The 23,444-nt window shown below is 47.9% G+C and overlaps 1 protein-coding gene across 1 annotated transcript in view; it reads left to right on the forward strand.

The window, feature by feature from the left end:
* XYLT1 (xylosyltransferase 1) overlaps nt 1-23,444 on the forward strand; it is a 352,297-nt gene that overhangs the window by 52,461 nt on the left and 276,392 nt on the right. The gene's annotated exons all lie outside the window — the stretch shown is intronic.

Below are 23,444 nucleotides of genomic sequence, written 5' to 3' on the forward strand. Positions count from 1 at the left end.
GACAGCTGCTGAGGCTGCCATTGTGTTGTGACAAGACTCGACTTCCTCCCAAGCATGTAGCAAATATAATAGGCAGGGAAAAAAAAAAAAAAAAAGATGTTTTCCTTTTAAGGGAACATGTGGTTATTATGGTTAAAAAGAAAAGGAAGAAGAATTTGGAGAGCTATAAACTGATTTCGGGGGTTCCCCAGTGGCTCAGCAGTAAAGAATCTGCCTGCAATGCAGGAGACCTGGGTTCGATCCCTGGGTCAGGAAGATCCCCTGGAGGAGGGCATGGCAACCCACGCCAGTATTCTTGCCTGAAGAATCCCTGGACAGAGAAGCCTGACGGGCTACAGTCCATAAGGTTGCAAAGAGTTGGACACGACTGAAGGGAGTTATCATGCATGCTTGCAAACTGGTTCAAATCCAGCCTTCACCATTAATTAATTCACATATTAAATTCTTCATTTAATCCACAGATAATATGTTGGAGAAGGAAATGGCAAACCACTCCAGTATTCTTGCCTGGAGAATTTCACAGATAGACTGACCAGCTACAGTCCGTGGGGTTGCAGAGAGTCGGCCAGGACTGAGCGACTGACACTTAAAGAACATGCTTACTAGGCACCTAGACACAGTTGCTGCCTCGAGAATGTACGTGATCCTGGATCCTGTGGGTACCTGGCTATCTACTGCTGTGTAACAAACTGTGCCAAACTTAGTGGCTTAGACAGTGATTTATTATTATCTCTCCAAGTTTTGTGGGTTAACTGGGCTTTGAGCAGGATGTTTCTCCTTTGGGTTTTCCAATGTGTTACAGTCCAATGTAGGGCCTCCCTGGTAGCCCAGCTGGTAAAGAATCCACCTGCAGTGCAGGAGACCCCGGTTTGATTCCTGGGTTGGGAAGATCCTATGGAAAAGGGATAAGCTACCCACTCCAGTATTCTCGGGCTTCCCTGATGGCTCAGCTGGTAAAAAATCCACCTGCTATGTGGGAGATTTGGGTTTGATCTCTGGGTTAGGAAGATCCTCTGAAGAAGGAAATGGCTACCCGCTCCAGTATTCTGGCCTGGAGAATCCCATGGACTGTATAGTCCATGGGGTTGCAAAGAGTCAGACACAACTGAGCAACTTTCACTTTTACAGTCAGATATGGGCTGGTGCTGCCTTTACAGGTTTGGCCAGGATGGAGCCCAGCACATCTCGTTCACAGGACTGGCTGTTGGCCGGGAGCTCAGCTGGAGCTGTGGACTGGAGCACATGTGGCTTGGGCTTCTTCAAGCAGAGTGGCTGGGTGCCAGGAAGATGCTTCTCAAGAGTGAATGTTCCAGGAGTCCCAGCAGGAGCTGCTTAATAGCCTAAGCTCAGAGCTCCCAGAACATTACTTCCACCACATTATTGGTCAGACAAGTCACTAAGTCTAACCCAGTTTCGAAGGGAATACAATCCCACCTTTCCTTCAGGGAAACATCAGAGAGTTTGTGGCCTCTTGAATCTGACACATAGACCTGCAGTGGGGAGTCTGCACACAATGGCCCTTTTGTTAAATTGCAACATTAACAAGTTCTGATGCAGAAAACGAAGCCCTGTTGATAAGAGAGCTTTTAATAGGGTGGTTTTGTCTGGAAAAAAGCCAGAGAAGGCTTCTTGGGAGATAGATAAACTGAGATGTGAAGGTCAAGTGGAGTTAACCAGAATGAAGAAGGGAGGACAGAAAGCGACCTGTGCAAATGTCCTGGGGCAGGACTGCGAGAAGGCCGGTGTAGCTAGAGCTGAGAGTGTGAGGGGATTGTGTAAGAGTTAAGTTTACTGGCTTGGTGATGACTGTCAGTTCCTTCTCTCTCTAAGCTTTGAAAATAGGGTAATATTTACCACATGAGGCTGTTGTGAAGATAAATTAAGAATGAGTCAGTAAAGCCTTGCCCACTGAAATTTTCTTTTTTCTTAGAAATGGTTGTTAGCAAATGAAAAAAGCATCCACCTGGCCCTCTTCTGCGTCCCCTTCTCACTCATCAGATCCAGGGTAGAAGTGAGCTTGCAGCACATGGCTGTAGAGTTGCAAGCTCTCCATAAAGTCTTACCTAAACTGTGAAGTGCTCTCCTGGGACTTGTGAACAGTCCCAGGGAACTTAAATCACTGCCTGGCTATTGTTTTGAAGCGACACCAACCCCGAACTGTAGCACAGGTGGCTGTTGCACAAGGGTTACATTTCTTTGCCTGCCCTCAGTGCTGATTTGCATGACTTTTCCCCCAACCATCATCACCCCCACCCCACCTGACCAGCTGATGTTAACACATGAATTCACTTATAGCACATGGGACGGGCCCTGACGAAAAAGAATGTTCTGGTTCAAAATGTGAGGTGTGCTGAGTCTGAGAGACTCCTTCTACTCCCATCATATATGGCTTTCCTTCTGTTATTAAGTTGCCATCACTCTGGATTCCAGATAGTTCCATAAACATTTCAAACCCCATCTTATTTCAGGGCCCTCACGCCTGCCTTTCTTCTGCCTAGAACGTTCTTCACCAAAGAGGCCTTCCGCAGTCTCTAGGTTTCTTTCAACCCCACAGCAATCTCTGCTTCCCCTTCACAGCTCTGATCTCCGTCTGCATGGCTCCACTTACTGCTGCCACCAGCCTCTATGACCTTCCCCCAAACGATCCTGTAAGAGTCATAAAGACTTGGTGCCCTCAGCTCCCAGCCTGGAGCCTGGCACCGAGCTCAGCATATATTCATTGAAGCTGGGGGACAAGAAATGAGGGAGGTTGAAAGTGCAGAGAGGAGAGGAGAGCTTTTAGAATCAGAAATCCTGGTTGCATGCACCAATTCCTAGCTTGGTGCTTTGGGGACTACTTACCAACCTCCTGAGCCTCAGTTTTCTCATCTGTATAATGGGGATGATAATCATCCCCACCCGGTTGGCTTGCAGTGTGAAGATGGTTTTCAGTGTTTGTACCGTATGTGTGTTAAGTGCTGAACCAAGATCACTGGGATGATCTTTCCTCCCACAGGGCTGGCTGCTCTGATGCCCTTGGTGCCTGATTTGAAATGGTAGCAGTTAACACCCAGACGGCACCCTCTATGCCGAGCACTTTCCCTTATTAATGCGCTTTCATCCTCACCTCATTTCTGGGTGTCACAGGTCCCACTGAAGAAGGGCAGTTCAGGGTGGGAACAGTTGAGCCAGGTGAGTAGGTGGCAGAGGAAGGATTCACACACACCCAGGCTGTCTGGCTCCAGAGTCTTAACCAGGACTCTGAGCAACCCATCTAGGATTTGTTTTTCACCTCCCTTTGCAGAAATGTTCTTTTTCTCATTTCTCATTGTATGTGTCAAGGCTTCCTGTGGTTGCAGTCGAGACACACTGATTAGTGTAGTGGAGTTGAGGCTGGAGGTGGGGAGGACAGGATGCTCACAAGGAGACCAACCCATGAGCCACCCCATTCTGTGCCCTGGTCTTAGTTCATTAAGGTGCCTGAATGATGACCTGGAGAGGCCAGGGCCATGGAGAGAAAAAATTAATGTGACTTACGGTTTCCCTGGAAATGAGATGCAGGAAGTGGAAGACGGGAGGGAGGGGACCGTCTGGGCCAGAGCCCTTATTGGGGTTTCTGAGGGCAGGCAAGCAAGGTAAGCAGAGTGAACAGCTTAGGGTTGGCTGGTCGGATCATTCTGAGGGGCTCTGGGCTCTAGGAGTAGCCTCTGGTTGCCTGAAACGTAGCCCTAGCAGGACTGTTGGCTCATCACGGTGGTCCTTAGGGGGTTGCTGACTAGGGATCGGTTGGCTTGTATATGGACCCAGTGCTGTCTCCCAGAGCTGGCTCACCCTGGGGTGGGGGACAGGGGTCTATTTCCCCTTGGGTCTATATGGTCCTCACATGCCAGAGCATCAAGAATCCAGAAAGCAGGAAAATACAGTTAATGTAACTGGCTCTGTGATCGGGATAGAACTAGACAAAGGAAACACAGAGCATCCTCCTTCCTTGCTAAAGTGTGGACACCAGGAGTGACTGCTGTGGAGTCCAGCCTGAGCCCCCCAAAGTGCAGTGTTGATTCATCTTGTCATCAGAAATGCCACCTCTTTTCTGAATAAAGTATCCACTCCCAGAGGCACAGGTAGGCCACCTGTTGCCTTGCATCTGCAGGCTGCATGCATTGAGTATCTGAGTGTCAGGCTCGGGGCAAGGCACTGCGGTACAATGGTGAGCAGTTAGGCTCATTCCCTGACCTCCCGACACTTCCAGTCTAGTGGAAGAGACTGAGGTTAGTGAAACGGGGCAGTAGGGAGGTCAGTCCTGGAGATCATGGAAGTCTTCTTGGAGGAAGTGACATTGTAGCTGAGTTTGGAAAGGTGTTTTGAGAATGTTTGGTGGGAGCTGGAAGAATGAGAAAATGGGATGTAGTAAGCCCAAAATACACTTTTCTTCCAGCGTTGAAGGAACTGTGAACATCTGTGCCAAAACCAGGCCCAGTACCTCCTTTAGGGGTTCACATCTGATCCTTTGTGAAGGTGGGGTTGCTTTGTGAGGTGCTTTGGCTCATGGCTTGTGAAGTAATGAGTTGCAGGGAAGAGGGGAGGTGTCACTCGATGCATTCACCTTCTGGCCACACTCAGCCTGTATAGTTCCTGGAGTAAGTGACTGAACAGATATTAATATTAAATATGGGCTGGATTGCAGATCCGGGGTAGGATTTGACAAGTTATATACCCCTCCTTGGGGGTTTTCCTCATGGCTCAGTGATAAAGAATCCACCTGCAATGCAGGACACACAGGTTCCATCCCTGGGTCGGGAAGCTCCGCTGGAGGAGGGCATGGCAATCCACTCCAGCATTCTTGCCTGGAGAATCCCATGGACAGAGAAGCCTGGCAGGCTGCAGATCATAGGATCACAAAGAGTCGGGCAGACAGAAGTGATTTATCACGCACATAGCCCTCCTTGGGTTTCCCCGGTGGTGTTAGTGGTAAAGAACCCATCTGACGATGCAGGAGATATAAGGGATGCATGTTTGATCCCTGGGTTGGGAAGATTCCCTGGAGGAGGGCATGGCAACCCACTCCAGTATTCTTGCCTGGAGAATCCCTTGGACAAAGGAGCCTGGTGACTACAGTCTATAGGGTCACAAAGAATCGGACACCACTGAAGTGACTTAGCACACACGCACACATGGCACACACACATACCCCTCCTTGCTTCTCCTGGCAGTGGAAGCATCAGGAAAAGCCACATTACATCTGTAGACACACCCCGTCCAGGTGTTTCTTGTCTGGGAAACCAAATATGATTAGATCTCCTTGGAGCTCCATCACTTGGGTCAGCTTCCAAAATGGTGGATGGTACTTGACTGGGAGATCCAAAGTTTGAGACCACCCCATTTCCATGAGTGTCAGAGAGAGACTTTGATTATTTAGATTCCTGAGAACCTTTCTGCCTTGTCCCTTCCCTATTCCCCTGAGAATTGCTAATCTCCAAGTGAGTCTTTTTCTCCCCCAATCCTTGGTATTCGTGAAGTTGGAATTTGGTTGTCATGGCATTTAATCTGTTTACATAGGTTTTATTCTGCCCGCTAAGTACACTGTGGGTAGTGTGGTTGAGTCCAAGCAGGGTTAAGCCTGGGGTTCTGGAATCCTTGGGAAGGGGGTGTATGTGCGTGAGTGCTCACGCATGTGTGCTAGGAGCACTTCACATGGCGTGACAGTCATGCCCTCCACGTCAGGTGCTATTCACACAGTTTCTCATGTGAGTGATTCCCTTAGACTCAGGTCAAACTGTAGCCATGAGAATGCAAATCCTACCTCATCAGCATATGGACCCTCACCTCCAGGATCTGTGCACAGCATTTGGGGCGGGGGGGGTTTGGGGACACAGAGAAGCAATCTTGCATGTATTTCTCACACATGCCCTTCAAGCCAAGTTGTTGTGAGCTAAGACACTCTGGTTGCTGTGCATTAAAAATGTGATTATATTACAGTGGGGGCAACTTTTATTCCCCTTCTGGATTCCCCTCCACCAAGAAGTTGGAAGGATTTTCTAAAAATCATGCACCAGTAGAAAGAAAGCATCCTTTTCCCGAAAGCCTCCTTGCCACCTACTGTTGAGAGCCAGGCTGAGTGTCAGAGTAGATTCCATGATTTAAACAACTGGATCAATTGTGTCCATCTAAGCCTGCAATGTGGGAGACCTGGGTTCAGTCCCTGGGTTGGGAAGATCCCCTGGAGGAGGGCATGGCAACCCACTCCAGTATTCTTGCCTGGAGAATCCCCATGGACAGAGGAGCCTTGTGGGCTACAGTCCATGGGGTCGCAAAGAGTCGGACACGACTGAGCGACTAAGCACAGCACAGCACAAACCAGAGACAGGCCTTTAGGCAACAGGGCTCTCTTCTTGGACGGTCTATGGAGTCCCTGCCTATGTTTTATAGCCAGGTAAGCAGTTGGTCACGAACCTCAGTCCATAGTTCATCAGGCACTCTATGTATCAGATCTAGTCCCTTAAATCTATTTCTCACTTCCACTGTATAATCATAAAGGATTTGATTTAGGTCATACCTGAATGGCCTAGTGGTTTTCCCTACTTTCTTCAATTTAAGTCTGAATTTGGCAAGGAATGATGCTAAAGCTGAAACTCCAGTACTTTGGCCACCTCATGTGAAGAGTTGACTCAATGGAAAAGACTCTGATGCTGGGAGGGATTGGGGGCAGGAGGAAAAGGGGACGACAGAGGATGAGATGGCTGAATGGCATCACTGACTCGATGGACGTGAGTTTGAGTGAACTCCGGGAGATGGTGATGGACAGGGAGGCCTGGCGTGCTGCAATTCGTGGGGTCACAAAGAGTCGGACACGACTGAGCGACTGAACTGAACTGAACTGAACTGAGCCATTGGTCGTTCTCACAGGACAAAGCTGAAGCAGGATGTACTAGAGTTACACTGACCCAGAGCTGTTAGAGATAGGGGGGTCTTGGAAAAGTCACCCCCTTGAGCAGTGACCATCCAACCCAGAGCCAACTAGTCAGTGTTTTCATTTGCAGTTTTTCTCAATTCACTGTCATGAGGCCTTGTGGTCAAAAGACTTCTTCAAAAATCAATAAACTTTCCTTTCATCAAGTGAAATGACAGGGATGCCTTCTAAGCAGTTTCATGGTGGCAGGGCATTTTTAACAGCCCGAGGTGATACTGCTAGCATTCCTCTGAGAGTGAGACAATATAATTCAATTTGGATATATTATAATTAATTAATTGCATTAAGTAGATAGCTCTTGGCTTTAATGGTACTCAAGAAACTAGCACTGCGAAGGGGGTTGTAATGTTATTATTTTAATTTTTATTATCAGTATCAATAATAGCAACTCCAACTAATACTTTTGCACAAATTTATGTTCAGGCACCATGTTGAGTGCTTGGCTTAAATTAGCTTGGATCTGGTCACTCAGATGTTAAAGAATCCACCTGTAATGCAGGAGACCCGGGTTTGATCCCTGGGTTGGGAAGATCCCCTGGAGAAGGGAATGGCTACCCACTCTCGTATTCTTGTCTGGAGAATTCCATGGACAGAGGGACCTGGTGGGCTACAGTCCATAGCGTTGCAAACAGCTAGACATGACTGAGCAACTAACACTTCTACTAAGCCTCACAGCTAGCCTCTGACAGACGTGCTGTTGTGATTTACATTCTGCACTGGAGGTTGAGTCACTGCCCGAAGTCCTTTAGGTCATAAGGGCTGGATTGCAAGGTTCAGACCCAGACAGATCGGTTCCAGCCCACAGGTACTTTACTGCCGAGCAGATAACCTGCCATCTTTATTTGAATATTTACATCAGTGTCTGGAATATGCAAGAAGCCTTGTGCAAGGTGATGATGGTCAGCAACAGAGACCCAAAGTGGAGTGGATCCAGTGGCCTGGGAATGTTCAGGTTTTCTCCCTACGCACTTAGGGCTGTAGTGCACATTTTGTATCAGCATTTCTGGATTTCACGTGGAAGCCGATGGAATGAGGAAGCTAGGCTAGCTCTCTGGTGTGAAGGGCAGCAATTCAGGTGTTGGCTCTGGGGCAGCCAGTGTGTCGAGGATTGGGTTCTGCACCCGTCACAGGCAGTGTAAACTTGGAAGTAACCATGACAGGGTATATGCGAGTCAGTCCCAATGTGGTTGGGTCATCATCTGCCCCGGCAGAACCTCCAAGCTTGACTCCTGTTATCCCAAAGGCCTTGCAGGTCACCTGATATCATTTAGTGAATTCCTTTTGAGTTTGTTGTTTGCAACTCAAACTTCATCTTACACACACCCTTCAGATATCAATACTGCAAAAACAGTTGCGTAACGTTAGCAAGCATTCTTAATCCCTGACAACCCATCTCATCTGCTTGCTAGAGGAGCCAGGACCATAAGTGTGATTCAGAGTGAAGGGCATGCGCATCGTTGTTCAAAGGCTGTGCACGAGGAGGGCTTTGAGGGGCTGCTGTGATATGGGGAACACAAGCTGTTGGGATTTTTTAATTCTTCAGTCCTAATATGTGTGTTTCAGTTTCTTCCTTGTCTTCAAACTACAGCCTCTTGCAAATCCCATTCTTATTTTCTGCTTTCCAGTAAACTTCAAAATAGAATTAAATTGCAAGTTGGAACTTGACCTGTTACTCTTTCTAGCTCTGAAGGAGGAGATCCGGGTTCACTTTGGCAGCTTCCTGCTCTTTCCATTCACTTTTAGTAGGTGGTTCGGAAGAAGGTCTTTGTAATTTTCATCTTTTTTCCCCTAGACTAAGGCTTTCTCCGGTTTTAATATGTGTTATTATGGGCAGATCCTTTGGCCCAGTTTCTAGAGCCCAATTTGGGTCCTGAGTACTGTCTAAATCTGGCATCTGAACCCAGAACAGGCTGGGGGATGTCGCTGGAGGGTATCCAGTGTCCCTCCCCCAAAACATCTGACACGTTATTCTTTCAGCAGCTAGAAACATATCAAGTAAGGCTATTATGGTCCCATCTACTGAGTTTTGAATAAGCTGGAGGAGTGTTTCTTTTTGAGGCTAGCAATTGGGTACCTGGTCAGGAAATTTCTGGGTGACCTGTTATAATCACTCAGATGTGAAACAGGAGTGAGTGGGAACTACAGCTGAGACTGACTCCACAAGAGCAGTGCTGTGACCTTCCTGAGGCTTTGGTTCTGAAGACTTCACAAGAATTTGTGATATATTTGTGTATACCTTTTAGCCGGGCTTCCCTGGTAGCTTAGCAGGTTAAAGAGTCTGCCTGCAATGCAGGAGACCCTGGTTCGATTCCTGGGTTGGGAAGATCCCCTGGAGGAGGGCGTGGCAATCCACTCCAGTATTCTTGCCTGGAGAATCCCCATGGACTGTAGCCCGCCAGGCTCCTCTGTCCATGGGGTTGCAAAGAGTCAGACATGACTGAGCAACTAAGCACAACACACCATTTAGTAAGTGCTTACCAGGCACATGCCACTGGACCCAGTAAAACCTTTTAAAAGCAAGATCCCCTTTTTTCCTTAAAAAGAAATCTGTATGATTTTGTTTTGCAGGAGTGGTAACTGAGGCTCTGAGAGGCTAAGTAACTTGCTCAGGGTCACACAGCCTGTAATGACGGGATTAGAATGCAGATCTGCCTGATTCCCAGGGCCGTGGGAATTGACCTTCCATAGCAGGAGCCCCACAGACGGGTGGTGAGCAGACGAATGAATGGATGAATGAATGTGGCAGAGGAGTTCAAATGAAGAGGGTGACTTTGAAAGACTGTGTGAAAAAAAAAAAAAAAAAAAGAAAGACTGTGTGACACTTGCAAGAAGAGACACTCTCTGTTCTTTTCTTTTCTTTTCCTTTTGCGTTCCCACACCCAGCCTAGTGTCTAGCATATTCTAAACACACCATATAGTTCATTAAATGAACGCTGAATTCACAAAGGAATAGAAAAGGCCATTTTTTTTTTCTTTTCCCTTGAATTAATGATTTAGCTGTTCAGCATCTTCCTCCTTATCCTAAAGGGCCTTGGGGTCCCTTTTGACCCCCACTTTTTAAGGGCTGTTGGACAAGGTTGGCATGAACACAGCTTCTCTTCCCCAGGGCCTCCTTCTCCCCATCTGCTTTCCAGATGAGCAAATGACTCATCAGCTCCCTGCAGCCTTCCCAGACCTGCTTTTTGTCTTCTCCCCTCTCTTTCCTAGTCTCCTGAGCACAACTCTTTTGGCCGCAAGTGATGGAAACCAGCTCAGTGTTGTTCAGACCCCATGGGATCTCCCAGATGGTGGTTCACAGAATCCTAAGAGAGACTTCACCGAAGCACAGAGAGGGGCAGTGGTGTGCTCCAGGTCACACAGCTATTAACTGGAGGGAAGCCTGGGGAGAGCTTGAGGATTTTGAGAATAAACTGCATGAGGGTGGAGACTGTTTTATTCACCTCTGTGTGTGCTTAGAACAGTAACACCCAGCACAGAGTACTGCTCAGTAAGTACTGTAGATGGGATGAAAGAGTGAATGAATAGATGGAGTCTTAGTCTTAGAACTGCCCTCCTTCCCATGGTATACCTTCCTAGATGGCTCAGTGATAGAGAATCCGCCTGCCAATGCAGGAAATGGCAAGAGATTCAAGTTCAATCCCTGGGTCGGGAAGATCCCTGGAAGAGGAAATGGCAATCCACTCCTGTATTCTTGCCTGGAAAATCCCATGGACAGAGGAGCCTGGTGGGCTACAGTCCGTGGGGTTTGCAGAGTCGGACACGACTGAGTATACTTCATACCTCCCCATGGTGGGTAGGAGGCAGGGGTAACTGAGATCGGGGAGGAGATTCAGTAGGGCCCTTTCTAGCCCCTCTGCTGCCTCCTTTCATCACAGGAGGCCCTGCTGCTGGCTTCTGCTGGCTCCTGGCCCCAGGTTCTCTCTCTGCCTTGAGTCTGTCTCAGCCCCACAGGTAATGCATGGCCTGCTCCGCTTAGTCCCTGCTGGAGTGTCTCCAGGCTCCCCAGCGCCTCAGGGTGAATGAATGGGTTTTCAGTCTTTTTATCAGCCTGTCTTGGCTGTGACCACAGCAAGCTGTGGCCCCCGAGGAAGATGCCAGAAGCAGGGTCTACTGCCAAAGCGCTCTCTGATGCCATCCCCGGGAATTCCGACTCCCTGGGGCTCCCAGCGGGTGAGAACAAGGGCCTGCTGTGCCGGAGCTCCCCGTCTTTGGGTGGGGTGCGCGCTGAATGGAAAGTCAGCCGCTCGGGCCGCGTGGCTTGGCCTCTGCAAGCAGGGATGCCTCATAAAGTGACTTTTCAAGGCCGTGTCCTTCCACCGGGCCTTGGCAGCCACGCCGACTCTGCAGAACTGAGCGGGCCTTGTATCTGTTGTGAAGAAGATGTGAAAATGCAGGCTGGAACAGACGCGGGGCTCAGATTCCAGGGGAAACAGGGTACCGTCGTGCCGCCGCCTGAGGCAGAGGCGACAAGCAGCACATTCATTCCTGGACAGGAGGCCCTCCCTGGGTGCTGTCCCCCTGCACCGTCACCGTGGGGACAGCAGTGTCACCGTGCGAAAAGGTGACGGGGCCACCAGGAGCCCTCGATCCTGGATTCTCATCTGAGTCACCCTCCAGAAAACTCTGTGATTATATTTAGTTTGTGCTCTGTGTGAATGGCACCCCCTGGAGGTGTGCAGAGGGGTGGCCCTGGTGTGGAGATGGGGGTGCAGATGTTCATACAGGCGCACCTAACTTTATGGCAGTCTCCCTTATTGCCCTTCGCAGGCATTGTGTAATTTTTTTTGTTATTAATTGAAGGTTTGTGGCAACCTTTTTGATGCAGGCAAGTCTGTCCGTATCACTTTCCCGACAGCGTTTGCTCACTTTTTGTCTCTGTGTCACATTTTGGTAATGCTCGCAATATTTCACATTTTTCATGATTATTACGTTTGTTAATGTGGTCTGTGGTCAGTGATCTGTGATGTTACTGCTCTGACTCACTGGAGGCTCAGGTGATGGTTACCAGTTTTAACAATAGAGTCTTTTTATTTTTTAATTTACATTTATTTATTTTTAATTGGAGAATAATCGCTATACAATATTGTGTTGGTCTCTGCCATATATCATCGCGAATCAGCCATAGGTGTGCATATGCACACTCCCTGTTGAGTCTCCCTCCCACCTCCCATCCCATTCCACCCCTCTAGGTTGTCACCAGCACCAGTTTTGAGCTCCGTAAAGTCTTTTTAAATTTAGGCACGTGCATAGCTTTTTGGACATAATGCTATTACACACTTACTAGACGAAAGTATAGGGTAAATACAACTTTTAATACACACTGGAAAGCCAAACAAATTCATGTGACTCGCTTTATTGTGATTTTGCTGTCATCGTGATGGTCTGGAGCTGAACCTGAAGTGTTGCTGAGGAAGCCCGTGTTTATGCCTGTTTCTTGTGTGTGGACACAAGTCTGGATCTTGTATGTGTGCACAGTGCTGTGTGCACGAGTGTGGCTGCCTGGATTCAAATCACGACACAGGGCCTTGACAGAGCAACTTAAAAGCCAGTGACCCTGGCTTTTCTCACCTTTACAAAGAAGGTGGTGATTGTTCTCACCTCTCAGGATGGTCGCGGAGGGTAGATGAGGCAGCCCCGCGGGAGTGATAAATTAATGTTACTTCCTGCCGTTCTTCCTGTGTCTTGACCATGTGTGTATGTATGTGTGTGTGTGTGTGTGTGTGGCTCATTTCACATCATCAGCTTTGATAGGAATTGTGTCAGCTTTGTCTCTTGCTTTCCGAGCTAAAGATACAGCACTTTGAGTTCTGAAGGGGAGGTGCCAGCCTCAGAGACTTTGGGTCTCACTGGACCTGCCCAGTCTGTTCTGCCTCACTGGGTGGGGGAGAGGTGTCTGTCCTTCAGTGCCCTGTGTCCCGCTCAGCTCACTCATGCTTGTCACCCTCCCTGCGAGCCCCTCTACACACACACACACATACACACACACACACACACAGGATCTTTTTGACGTCACTGCGGTTTCTAGGGGCCCTTAAATAATTCTTCATGGCTGTGGTCTGCACTGCAGAGACAATGTCTTTGTCCTGATGCATAGGGCGGACTTGTCTTACGCAGACTCTGGCTCCTAAGGGCAGCCCTGGTGTTTCGGGCAGCCCGTCTGCCCCCAGAGCTTGAGGTCTGGGAGGGCAGCTCTCAATCAAGACCTTGTGTCTGAAATAGAGACGAGGCTGAGCTATTCTGGGCTGGGCCTCCAGGAGAGGGGCCTCTCGCATCCTCCGGCTGTGAGCAGCCTTCCTGGCTGTTCGTCTGAGATGGATAGATTGGTTGGTTGGTTGGTTGTCTCCCCTCCTAGACTGTAGACTTGAAGAGCGCAGCAGGCACCAGAGCTGTGTTATTCTCCGAGGTACCTAACACAGAGAGATGTACCCAGTTAGTTGACTGAATGCTTGATATAACTCCTGTCCTTACCATCCACGTGGCCGTAGACTAAGACTGTGAGCATTAGGAGAGAGTTTGATTTCCTTGTTGCATAATGAATATGAACCCCAGAGAGGACCAGTTAATCCGATGGCAGCCACTGGGGAAATTTGTTGGCTAGGTCCGTGGTGCTTATATTTAGAATACAGTGGTTCTGGGTTTTTTTTTTCCTTCCCAGAGAAATATTTGCTTTATCTCTGACAGTGTGTATTTTATTGGAATAGAGCAGGAGGATGTCGACCTGCAACATGAAAACATAGCTTCCAAAGAGACTCTGTCAATGGCTTAAAATTAATAAAGGCTCAGCAGTGGGTGGTGGGGACTAAAGGGGGGGCAGGGAGGTGTTGATTAAAGTGCTGCCATTTTGCTGTGGGGACACGGTGCTTTTCTTTCAAAGGTAGGTTAAAGGGATGAAAATCTGAATTGGCATATCTATAAAGAAGTTATTACTTTAGCTGTGAGATAATTTGTTGAGAAAATGCCATTATTTTCCCAATCTAGGGCCCTGGGAGCGTGTGGCAGGTCAGGCTGCTGATGCTGCTCCTGCATGTAGATACTGAGAAGTCGCGAAGCAGGAGATTGAACTTCGGGTTAAAGCCTATCTGTTCTCAAATAAATGGAGTTTTCGTTTTTCCACCCTGTAGTGAAGGGAGAGAAGGGCTCGCCTGGCTGCTTTCCGTGCCAGGGCCAGAGTTGTCCATCCCCTCCCTCAACTCTGAGGGTCCTTCCAGCAGCATCGGAACCTCAGGCAACCCTGGTTCTGCCCAGAAAGACCCGAGGGAACCCAGGTCCTTGTTCTTCACAAGGAGGGGATTCAGGAAGGGTTCTGAAACTCTCAGCTCCTGACCCCATGCTTTCCTGCCACCGTGAGGGAATCACCTCTCATGGGTTGAATTGAGTCCCTCCCCAAAATGCATGTTGAAATCCTAACCCGAGGTACCTTGGAGTGTGGCCTTATTGCAAAGAGGGCCATTGCAGATGTAGTTAGTAAAGATGAGATCATTCTGGAGTAGGGTGGTCCGCTAATCCAATGTGATTGGTGCCCTAATCCAATGTGATTGGTGCCCTTATCGAAAGAGGAAATCAGGACACGGACAAGCACACCAGGCGACTTAGATGAGTGTGAAGGCAGATATTGGGATGATGCTTTTATAAGCCACGGAACCCTGAGCTCATCAGAGAGAGGCATGGAACAGATTTTCCTCATTGCAGGCAGAAGAAACCTACGCTGCTGACACTGTGACCACAGACCTCCAGCCTCCAGAACTGTGCAACAGTACATTCCCATTGTTTAAGCTGCCCGTCTGCGGCTGTCTGTGATGGTTTCCATAGAAGTGAAGATAACATCCAGGCTCTGCTGACCCATCACCCACCACCTAAAAACCACTCATATCCACTCAGTTCTATGTCTCCGCCCTGTTCCCTGGGGGGAGGCCCTTAACTACTGCTTGTCTACCTAGATTTCAGCCCGGGATGCCCTTTGCCCTTTCCAGAAACAGTCCACCTTGTATTGTTCCTGTGCAGGTCCTGGCCTCCCTGTGGGATTGTGAGCCCCAGAAGCCAACCAGTCTCTCTCTGACCTACTTCCAGCAGGTGCCTAATCAGTGCTGGTCAGATTCATTAGATTGTTGACTCTAACCTCTGAGACCTGTACACTTGTCCTTATTTTTCTATAGTTTTAACCTCTTGCCTCATTAATCCCTTGGTGATCATATGCTCCTGAATCTTCATGCAAACTATGTGAATTCAAGACACTCTGTTATCTTCAAGGCCTTGACTATGTGAAAGAGCGCTCTAAACTTAAGTGTTAGTTGTTCAGTCGTGTCTGACTCTTTGCAACCCCATGGACTGTAGCCCACCAGGCTTCTCTGTTCATGGTATTTCCCAGGCCAGAATACTGGAGTGGGTAGCCATTCCCTTCTCCAGGGGATCTTCCTGACCCAGGGATTGAACCCAGGGCTTCCGCATTGCTGGCAGATTCTTCACCATCTGATCCACCAGGGAAGCCCAGACTGTAAAGTGCCCTAGAAAAATCACAGCGGTGACCGATTCTTTTGTTGGAATGCCTGAAGAGGGGTAGCGAGCCTGAGTCAGAAGTCCTGGCTTCTCTCCCACTTTAGCATTTCCCAGTTGGGTGTCCTTAAGGAAGGCACTTAACCTCTCTGAAGCTCCATTTTCCCATCTGTAAAGTGGTAATTATTGGCTTGCTTACGTCCTGGATTAGCAGGGAACTAAAGAGTTTGTATGGAAGTCCTTTGACAGCAGTGGAGAGGAGGCCATAGACACAGATCAGTATCAAATGGGGACAGGAAGTTGGTCTGGTGGGGACCATGGAGTGCTGGAGAGGGCTGTGGGAGGGCAGGCCCAGTGTGATAGATACTCAGAATTTCACAATAGAAGCCAGAAAGCCATATTATCATGATACAGTCCAGGCTTCCAGCACCATCTCAAGTCTTTTAAAGTCATATGAAACAGGTTCTGGTCCCATGAACTGTAGAATTTAATATACATAGGAGTTGGTGGCAGGGCTTGCTTCCTTTCTTTTACCTAAACTCTGTGAAAAACAAAAATTAATACTGGCCAAGGAAAAGGTAGGCTGTCACCTCCTCCAGGAAGCCTTCCCTAATCTCATTCCTACCGATTTGAATTGGATGAGAAAGGACCAGATAATAAATGTTATAAGACACTGAGGACCATTCAGTCTTCTTGGTGACTAGTCAACTCTGACTCTGCAATGTGAAAGCAGCCATACATAAATGAATGGGCATGGCTTTGTTCCAATAAAACTTTATTTATAAAAACAAGCCACTGACTGGATTTGACTCGTGGACTGTAGTAGCTTGCTGACCCTTGAGTTTGATGCTTCTTTTATACGTTGTCCTAACACTGTGAACTTAGCCCCTTACAAGCAGTCTACTATTACAATTAGGAATAAAAAATTTAATTGAGCACTTACTGTGTGCCAGGAGCTGTTCTCAGGCTGTCATTTGCAATGACTCAATTCTCACAAGTCTTTGTGGAAGGCTTGACTGCTATGTCCATTTTACAGATGAGGAGACTGAGTTTCCAAGAGGTTTAGCAAATCGCCCAGAGTCACCCAGCTCAGAAAGAGCTTTCACAGTGTATTAAAGTGAACTCTGCTTCTCTGGCTCACCCAGAAGGCTGTTTCCCTTCTTCTTTGGGTCTCCTTGGTGCCTAGCACAGGGACCAGCTCCAAGGATGTCACTCACGAGGGAATGGCAGGCATTGTTTCCAGTTTTGCAGGCCGGTCCAGGAGGGGAATAAAAATGCTACTTTGCAGTCGTTTCCAGATAGACTGCAGCAGGAACCTGCCCCCAGACTTTTCCAAGCAGGCCTCTTTGCCTCCCTGGCACCAGGAATATGGTAGCGACTGCTGGGGGTGGAAACTGGTTTGGGCTTGCATGGGCCTGATCGTGAACATCTGGTTCTCTGAACGGCCCTAAAATCAGGCAGACCAATGACAACATTGATCTCTCTGCTTCATTGCCCTCAGAACTTTCACAGCCTCTCTCAGCTGATTAGAGGGACTCGTGAGTGGAATTTCCGCTAACCTATCGGCAGATGGGCGTGACAGAGAAGACATACGAGGTCTGGGTGGGTCCCTGAAGAATTCCATGTCAATGTGGCAAATTGATTCTATTTGAAAAGCTCTTCAGATATGTCACTATATTCAAATAAGTCTTCTATGGGAATCCTCTGGGCTATGAATGCTCTCCTGGTAATTTCCCTGCTTTAGGAGTTTGGCTTTGGTTTAACTGGGGCACCTCTATTGTCCTGTATTCCTGTTAGCAGAGCTCAGAGTGTCCTAAGGAGTAATGATAATGATTACGATGATTTTTATGGAGACCTTCTACTGGTCAGGCACCGTGCCAACTGTTCATTTGACCCTCTCAACTCCTCTCTAGGTTATGGGCTGGCCTTTTACATGTGGGTAAACTGAGGCACGGGGTTAAATAACGTGCCCAAGGACACATGCAATTGGTAAACGCTGGGATGTGAGCCCAAACAGACCAGCTGCAGGGCCTGGGCTCTACCGCCTACTGTACTATTCCCTGTGCATGGCCTCGTTTACTTCCAGAAATGATGCCCTTCTCCGTGGTCAGACATGGAGGCTCAGGCCTGGCACGCGCAGGCCAAGGTCCTGGCAGAAGTCGGTGAGGTGGAGCTGTCGCCTCCTGCCTCCAGAGCTGGTCTCCCCAACACCTGCCTCCCTGATGGAGCGATGGTTACTCCTGGGGTTGTCACCACCTGTGTCACGCAGCACTGTGTGGCTGTGAGCCCTTGAGGTACAGGTAGTGTGATGAGAATTTTAATTTTAGTTGATTTTAATTAATTTAAATTAAAAACCTAACTCCAGTACTTTGGCCACCTCATGTGAAGAGTTGACTCATTGGAAAAGACTCTGATGCTGGGAGGGATTGGGGGCAGGAGGAGAAGGGGACGACAGAGGATGAGATGGCTGGATGGCATCACTGACTCGATGGACGTGAGTCTGAGTGAATTCCAGGAGTTGGTGATGGACAGGAAGGCTTGGAGTGCTGCGCGATTCGTGGGGTCGCAAAGAGTCGGACACGACTGAGCGACTGAACTGAACTGAATACAGTTATTGGAAACCTTCTAAATGTCTGGAACAACTTGAGCCTGAGAATTTAATTTTTCCCTTTGACACTTTTATGAACCAAAAGTGAAAATTTAGCATCTCGGTTGAGATATACTATAATGTGAAACACACCACGCCCTCCGAATTCACCAATTTCCTCTCCTGATGTGGTTCAGCCATGGTTTCTTCCAGTGGATGTTGAGTCATCAGACAGCTATTTCTTGAGCATCAGCTATGGACACATTTTCTGGGCATGCAGAGGATGCAGCAGTGAACAAAATGAGGGATCAAAAAAGAAGAAGAAAAAAATCAAGCGATAAGTGTTGTACATGGACTTAAAGTGTGATGATATGAGGGAGAGGCTGGTCACCAGAGGGCCCTTTGAGGAGGTGACGTTTGACCTGACATCTGAATGGCCAGAGAAGCCATGTGAAAACCTGGAGGAAAAGCATTCAGGGCAGAGGGAAGAGACCTTTGGGTGTCAGAGAAAATGGAATATTTTGGGAGCAGACAGCAGACCGTCAGCACTGGGGCACAGGCCGAGGGTGAGTGGGGTGAGACAAGCCTGAGAAACAGGCAGGACGAAGCTCCTGCAGGGCTCTGCAGGCCAGAGTGAGGGGGCTGGATTTTATTCCCAGGGAGATGGGAACGTTGGATGGATGAGTCGCTATTTTGTACGTCATTTAGTTTATAATTTTACAAAGGTCCATCCAGTGGCTGGGTGGAGATGGGACCCCCAGCCGGGAACAAGTGTTGATCTGCAATGCCCTGGACTTGGACTAGCATGGTGCTAGCTGAGACCAGCTGTGGACAGCTCTGGACACATTTCGGTGGTAGGTTCTGTGGACTTGCCAGTGGATTAGAGATGGGTTGGCAATGGGGGCGTGAAGGAAAGAGGAATCAAGGTGACTATTTGGCCTGAATGCCAGGGTTGGTGGTTCACCCATCCACTGAGGGTCCTTCATGTTGCTTCCAGCCCACAGTATTGTTTTGATTTCCTTCCTGCTCTATAGGCTGAGGTCTTTCTGGCAACTGATCAATGTATATATATAGCCTCAACTTTTTGGGATACATCTCTTGTGAATGGAGAAAGCTGGACTTGGCTTGGTTCAGGGCTCTGCATCCCCCCACCCCTTTCTAAGTCTGTTCCTGCTGATGGAAATGACGTTGGTACTAAGAAGAGACCTCTTAAACCTGGCGTTGATGTTCCCGGTGTTTCTCCCTCTGTGGGGAGATGCTAAAGATGCCAAAGAAGTGGGGGGTGAAGTGATTATTTAATTGTGTGCAAATGAGAAGCGGTGAGGAAGGCAGACAAAGGGCACGGCAGGAATTCTGTAAGAGCAACCTGACACAATCCCATTTCCTGACTTTAGGGTCTAAATGAATTTCTACTTGACTAAAAATACCTCAAGAGCTAGGTGGCAGCTTAAAAAGCTGTTGGTAAATTTAAAACAGGTTGACATGCCACTGATTTTAGCGTAACATAAAAAGTTAGGAGAGATCGTCGGCTGCACATTTTAACTCCTGCTTCTCCATCCTGTCTTGTGTCTGATCCATTCTGATTCACTGGGGATTTGGGATGGCAGGTTGCGTGTATTAACTTTTTTTTTTTTTTTTTCCTTTTCACTTGTTGATGGCTAGGGACTCCACTAAATGTATTTTAGGCTTAAGTTCCAACTTGCTTAAGAGATGATGAAATGCAAATGTCCTGGGGCTGAGTCCAGGGCAAGTTCAGTATAAATCAGTCACGGGTGGCTTGCTGGGTAAATGCTCTCAGGCTACATACTTATCTGCAAGATAGCTCTAGAATGTCTCCACCTCATTTTCTATCTTCTGGTCTAATAGCCATCCTTCTAGATTATCATTAACCAATATGCAAGAGTCGGACATGACTGAGCGACTGAACTGAACCGAACTGAACCAATATGAAAGCAGCTAGTGCTGATGGGATTTGTTTTAAACACTTTCTGTGTGTTGTCACATTGAATCCACACAACAGTCCTCCTGAGTGTTGACAGGGTTGAATTTTACCTGAGCCCTGTGCTCCTGGAAAAGAGCAGAGTCATCTGCCTAGCTTCTTGTGTTTTGGAAAATTACTGACTGCAAGAGCCACTCTTCTCTGTTTGCTGTATACAATGCACAAATGCCCCCTTGTTCACCGATGAGAAAGTCAGGCATACCCTCTGCATTCCCATTCTTTCCCTCATAAATGATTAAACTGAAATGCTCGCCACCTCTGATCATCTAGAACAAAATGCTTGTTAACCAAACTTTGCTTAAGCTTCTGTCCTTCCACCAACCTCAGCCTGAGCCAGCAGATGGCCCCTCCTGAGAACAGGCTGGCTTCAGGGTAAAGCATTGTCTAATCTGTGGGATCCCTGTACTCTTTCATCTGACTTTCCCACACCCAGTTCTTTCTGGTCTCTTTTACTCCCGTCTGTAAAGGAAAACCCCCAACCTTTGAGATGCTTGCAGATCTTATAGTCAAAGCAGCCTCCTTATGCAAGCATCCCCGTCCCCTTTTTCCAGAAGCTCTAAGCATTGCAATTAACCTTTCAAATAAAGTCTGTCCTTACCAAGTCCAGATTTGTTTTCTTTTAGACAGCATCTATTTTGAAGATCCCCATTTTGCAGAGGAGGACACTGGGGTTCAGGAAGGTGGTAAGAAGCAGAATGGGAGCTCTGGTCTCTCTGAACCCAGATTCGTTGCCTCTGCCATTAATGCCTTCGTTGTCATTTAGTCTTGTGTCTGACTCTTTGCGATCCCGTGGACTATATAGCCCGCCAGGGTCATGGGATTCTCCAGGCAAGAATACTGGAGTGGGTTGCCATATTGAGGCTCTGTTTGATGGATTTTGGGCTTTATCTGAACTCCATCTGGTCCTCAATGTGAAAATTATTATTATAGTTGGAAAATGAACACAGTGAGTTCATGTAGCATCTTTATTTTATAGCTCTGAGAAGAAAGAAGCTCATGCATGATCCTGACTTTATGTGTCTCCCATCCCATATATCTGTACATCTCATATATCTGTACTGATACCAGCGAAGGGAAATAGTGGGATCAGCAACAGACACAGGCACTCTGGTTGTGGAGCATGGGTGCTGGGGAGATACGTGGCCCTGGAGGACGGGTACGACGTGGTGATGTGGGTGTCCAGGCTCTCCCGGATTATTGGACATGAATGTGTGAGGTTGAGAAGGAGGATGAGGAGCAGGGCAGCAGCAGGACGGGTGGCCTCGCCTGCCAGGCTGCCAACCGCACCTTCTCGGGGCAGTGGGGAGCCACGGCAGGCCTTTAAGCAGGTGAGTGTTGTGATGAAAATGACAGTCACGATGATCGTGCTGATGATAGCCTGTTCCTCTGAGTTTTTATAGCTGCTCTCCCAAGGTGCCCTTCTCCACCAAGTGGGGCGTGCTTCACAGATGTTATCTAATTAATCACCAGCACATCCCTGCCAGGGGAGGTTGTGGGGAGCTCATGTCCCCATTTTTCAAGGGAGGAAGATGAGACATGAGCAGCCCTCAGGTAGCCTCATAAGGTGGTGCCAGCCCTGGGGGAGCCCCTGCCACAAGTTCCTCATGCTCCCTTCACCACGCCCCACAGGACTCCTGCCCACCTTGGGGGAGTCGAGGCCCCTACGAGAGACTGATCTGTGCTCAGAGAGGTTCTAATGACAGAATCCCTGGCATTAAGGATGGAGGAGAGGGGTCTGGGCATTGAGTGTTTAGGGGTGCTGGAGTGTGGGTAATCGGGGGGGTCACACGTGGCTTTGGGCACACCCTGGACCCTGGCGTCTCCTTCCTCTGTTCCCACAAAAGTCTCTTATAGGGCGTTTATCATCTTTCTGTGTATCTGCTGACCTCCTTGGCTGATCTTCTGTGTCCTCCTGGAGGCAAGGATCCTACCTTTGATAATCTAACCTCAATGCTTGGTTCCTGGACTTTGTCTTGGGTATCCACTCAGCCTGTCCACTGGCTCTAGAAGAACTGTGTCCCCTCTCTTAGCCTCCGTTTCCTCGATCACACAATGAAGGTAACACCGTCTGCACTGGATCGCTTTGCTAGTTAGATGAAATAATGCATGTTATGTGGTCCACAGCACCTGGTACATTACAAGTGCTTATGACATTCAGTCAGTTATCCCTGTTCTTATGGTAGGGGCTTAAAATAAACATGCTGGATCACTGCTCTGAACTGGCTCATGGATACAAGTGCATCTTCTTTAATGCAATTGATGTGCCACCAAAATATTGGGTAGGAATAGGATCCTTTGAAATGGAATAGTTTTCTGTTGTTGAAATCCATCATGATATTAAAGAAAGCATGCACACTTTTTAATTTCTGGTTGGGCCTAACTAATCACGCTTTTGCTTCAAGTTCCTAGGCCCCCTCTACCTCTCCATCAAGTATTTAGTAATCCATAAACAAGGCTTAAGCTGCTATTTAAAGCAACTCTGCTGTTAATCCTTTTGTAAGAGCAAATCCTTTTGGAATGTGAATAACCTTCTCTCCCCCGCCCCCCAGCTCCTCCCTTTGGCTCTCATTGTGTAGAGTCAGGTTTTCCAATTTTATTTCTTTTAAGGTAGGATCATTCATGGATTGAGAGTTTGAAATTCTGAGCTGGAGGGTGGATGGAATTTTAAGAGTGGCTAACCCAGAATTCTCATTTAAAGTATGGGAGGGTGGGGGCCTGGGGAATGAGGGCTCTACCCATCTGGATATTGGCAAAGCAGAGGCTCAGCCTGTGTCTCCATAAGTATTTTTTAATTGCTACATCAGTGACATTTTTTTTCTTTCAATTTTCATTAATTATTTTAATATGGCAAATGATACTGGTTTTTTTTTTCCTATAAAGATGCTAATACAAATAGTAATCAATGTGCTTACTGTGTGCCAAGCAATTTTCTAAGCACTTGCTGCGAATTAACATTACATGTTTTAGTTCATTTACTCCTAACATCTGTTTTACAGATGGGCAAGTTGAGGAAAGAGGTTCACTCCCTTTTCCAAGGTCACACAGCTAACAAAGCGATGGTCAGCTTCCGATCAAGCTCATCAATCACAGGTGCCTCTTGGTTACCCAACTATACTGCCAGAAAGTTTTATTTCTAAAATAGATGTACTTCAATAAGAAATGAGACTTGGTGGAAGAAAATATTCAAACGTACGAGAGGCTAGAGAATCGTGAAACAGTTGTGTCAGCTTTGGAAGTGTGGACTTGTTTACAGGCACCATCCATGGTGTCAGACAGGCCTTTAGCAGGTTTTCAGTAGGGACTTGTGTTTGGTGCCAAGTAGAGCAGGAGGCTCCAGAAACACAGCTGCTTGGAAACGGACCAAGTCTGTTTCCTGCCGTCATGGAGCATAAAATCTAGTGGACCAGAGACAATGCGCAAGA

Source organism: Bos taurus, chromosome 25 (genome assembly GCF_002263795.3).
Source record: "Bos taurus isolate L1 Dominette 01449 registration number 42190680 breed Hereford chromosome 25, ARS-UCD2.0, whole genome shotgun sequence".
Taxonomy (NCBI): Eukaryota; Metazoa; Chordata; class Mammalia; order Artiodactyla; family Bovidae; genus Bos; species Bos taurus.